This window comes from Xyrauchen texanus, chromosome 28 (genome assembly GCF_025860055.1).
Source record: "Xyrauchen texanus isolate HMW12.3.18 chromosome 28, RBS_HiC_50CHRs, whole genome shotgun sequence".
Taxonomy (NCBI): Eukaryota; Metazoa; Chordata; class Actinopteri; order Cypriniformes; family Catostomidae; genus Xyrauchen; species Xyrauchen texanus.
This window is the reverse complement of record NC_068303.1, coordinates 18698644-18702847: the sequence shown is the minus strand read 5'-3', so window position 1 is coordinate 18702847 and position 4204 is coordinate 18698644.

Sequence of the window (4204 nt, the reverse complement as noted above, 5' to 3'; positions counted from 1 at the left end):
TCCATCCATGGCGAATTAAAATGTATGAGCAGAGTGCAAATAGAGCACTCTGTGATTTCCAATCCATTATGTCAGAGGAAATAAAAATGAAGATGTTAGATAAGGCCAAAGGAGCTAAAACAGGGAGAGATTATTGGACTATCTTTGCATATCTGAGTGTGGATGTGCATATATGTGTGTGTAGTATAGAAAGCATTCTTTCAAAGCATTGGAATCACATCAGCTCTATTTGCAAAATGTTTACCAGTTCTTTTCATATCTCTCTATCTGTGTTTTAGCTAGCTCATGTTTCTCCATTGCATTCCCCTTGATAAGGAAAACATTTTCACACAGACCAATCTGCTCAACAAGCAAGCCACCTGCACCTCCACCCACGTCATTCTTAGAAATACTAACCCACATCTACAACCATATTCTTAGTAGTATTAGTGTCATGTCATATGCAAGTTTGAGCTTGCCACCACAGGTGTGTGAGAGGGGTGTCACCCAATGAAACAGAAACAGTGATAATACCCATCATTACGTTTGTGAAGGAAGTCCCTTTGTGAATCAAGAAAACTAATGATCCTCATTAGAACTGATTCTCCAACTCTGGCCTTAAATTAAAGGGATAGTTCCCAAAAAAAAAAAAAATTCTGTAATAATTTACTCACTCTCATGTTGTTCTAAATCTGTATGACTTTTCTTTTATTCCGTGGTCTACAAAAGATGTAGGGCAGAATGTGAGCCTAATTAAGCATGTACTTCTGTTGTATGTAAAAATATTGCAATGAAAATGAATAGGCACTGAGGCTAACCTTTTGTCTAACATCTCCTATTGTGGTCCACAGAAGAAACTGTTCCTTTTATCTGTGCATATTGTGTTCCTATTAAATTATACTAATGACCTTAGTTTGATCAGCAATTAGTTTCACTAGCATTACTGGGTCAGTAAAGTCTTAGTGATTTCCTATGGTGTTAAAGACCCAGTTCTGGCAATGTGTGTAAATGTTAAATCATTCTTCAAATATTTTCTCCACAGCACCAAGATGAACTCAGGTTTATATAATTTGGATAACAAGATCAGTCAAACCAGAGCAATTACACACTAATGTCCTTTGAGCAGGAAATAATTCTAATGATTTAATGCTTACAGGACAGTAATGGTGTTTTGGAGAGCATGGTGCATCTGCATGGTATACAACCAAGATACAGAGTTTGAGAATACACTGTTAATTTGTGAGGATTCTCATGATGTGATACCAGTGTCTGGACAGTGTACAAGGACAACAGTTTTATGACAAAGGATTAAGAAACGTCTAATTTTCTTGATAGTCTGCAATGTCTAGCATACTTCTGAAGGGGTGGCTGGATGAACTGTTGGTCTTGTGCCCTATCATGACCGGTGTGCAGGAGATCAACGGTCGGTCAATATTTTCACTAAATAATGCATTATATTTCGGTTTGTTTCACACCAAACCTTATCGTATGCTTTCATCTTAATCATGAGTCTCAGGGAATAATTTATTCGACCTCTGATTTATACTTTTGCTGTCTTTTAAAGTTTGAAGAGGAAGTCACCCTAAACTGCCATTCACTGAGCACCATTTTTTTTTCACAATTTCTCCCTTTGTGTTAAGAAAATTAAGAAAGTCATATATGATTATGACAACATGGGGATGAGTAAACAATGCCAGATGTATTTATTTATTTGGGTGATCTATCACTTTAAGATTTCCATTCATTCAAAACCGCAGTCGGAAATCAGCTGCCTACGTTTTCAGAAGCAGCATTCGAAACTTTATTCGTTACTGCCTCCTAGTGGTCATTTAAATATTGGTAGTGTGTTACAGGGACAGGGTATTTATGGAGGCCCAAACTTGCATAAATAATAAATAAATAAATGTAATAATAAAAAAAATAAATAAAGGAATAAATGTCTTGATAAAACAAATATAATTAGTTTTTAATTACATTTATTCCTGAATGTATTATTGTATGACTTTATTCCTTTATTATTTTCTATATTTATTTTTAACTTTATTTTTATTCTTTTTAACTTTTAATTATTTATTCATTTATTTTGCATATATTTTTATTTATGTGTTCATTTATTTTTTTAGATGTATTTATTCCCACATATATTCATTTCCATATTTATATATTCCCATATTTATTTATTTATTTATACATGTATTTATTTTTACTTTTCTGTGTGCAACATGGAAATGAGGGAGGCGGTCCTTGTGTAGCTCCAGTGCATCATTGGTTGAGAGCTCAAAGCAGATAGACGTCCCACCTTAGCACCCTCTGACTCGCACAGATTTTGAATATGCAGGGAACGTTTTGCAGAGAGTTTAACAGTCCAGGATATGCTTCGACATTCATACTGGCCTATAGCTCTCCTAAACCATCAATAAGCACCTCTACTCTTAATGAAACAGTCATTTGATGCGTGGTTATTGACTTCATTCTCAAGTTCCGCAACTCTCTAGATATATGTGAAGCGTCAGCTATAGTTTTTTTTATTTCTTTTTTTATTGCAGAACTTATTGGCAACATACATAGGCCTACGTAAACGATCAGGGAAATGAAGCATGGTTGTATCTTTTACAATGAACAATCATAACAACAGATATCAATAGTATGGATTTGCAAACATCAAAATATGAAGTTATTTACACAGACAAAAAAGAAAAGCATAAGGTTAAATCATATAATTCATGAAACTTGCTCATTTTGTGGTTTTGTTGAAGAAACAGCTCCCCGTTTATTTTGTGATTGTAGTATAACCAATAAATCTTGGATTGACTTAAGCTCTTATGTTTTTAGCCCCACAAATAGATTTAGTTTACACGATATGGCTATGACCTGACGTCACATCAAAACAAGTCAAGAGTAATCGAGCACTCTTCAGTCTACAATAAGCCAATGGTAAGCAGGACCCGCCCACATCATTATCATACAAGAGACAGAAATGTAAGAATAAATACAAAAATAAATAAATGTGGGAATATTTAAATATAGAAATAAATACATGTGGGAATAAATACATATAAAAATAAATTAATGCATAAATAAATAATAATTTAAAACAAAAACAAATGAAAGAATAAAAAAGTATTAAAGAATAAAAATAAAAAGAGAAAATAATAAATAAAGGATAAAAAGTCATACAAAAATTAATTCAGGAATAACTTTCATTAAATACAAATTATATTTGTTTTATCAAGACAGTTATTCCTTATTTATTTTCTTATTATTACATTTATTTATTTATGTATTTATTTATTATTTTTGCATGTTTTGTCCTCTATATGTATTGGGGTAAATAGCTCAGAGTGGCTTCATTTTCAGTTGATATTAGGCTACTGTTTAAATATCACCTGTACATAGAAATCAAATTACAGTAACTTACAATTCTTTAATAGAAGATAATTAGAAGCTTCTAAAAGAGATTTAAGATAAATTCTCAATTAAAAATGATGTCCCGAGCTTAAGAGCTTTTACAAAATGCAACATGCCACACGCCAAAAGATGAAATAAAGCAAATGGACATGACTGAAGATGTCGTTTTGGAGTATACATTTTACCTGCTAAACTTCCTTTATAGTACATTTTCGTCTCATGCAGAACCTTATTTATAAATTAATATCCATTTCGGCCGACACTGATTATTGAGATTTCACGCTGATTTTGACATCTTGAGTCTGACAAGACGTTGATGTTGTTGTTATACAAAAGTCAATCACTAGAGGGCGTTAACACTATAGTAACTACACAGTTTCTGTTTCTGTCTTAATGTTGTTGGCGTTTGCTGTACGTTGTCAAAAAAAAAAAAAAAGTATCTTAATTTTTTTTTTTCTCCACTTAGCCATGGAGATGTTTCGTATTTCCTCAACGACGAGGTAATGAATGTAGTGAGAATGAATCAGTCTGGGTTTTTTAATGTTGCAATTCCAGTAATGTACTGTAACAAAAAAACGTGTTTTGAAGAGTATAAATCCACAAAACCTAATACTTACAAAGTAAACGTTTAGTACGTTATTGCCTATATCCTATGCAGCATCATGGTAGACATACCAAAATAACCAAGTAGCAAATACATGAGGTTTGTTTACAGGCAGTACATAAACACGAAAAGTGTACAAGACTCCTCCCAGTGCTTGGGTCATTTCCAGCTGTTTTCAGGAGAAGGGAGAACTCTGTTTGGAGTTCACAGACT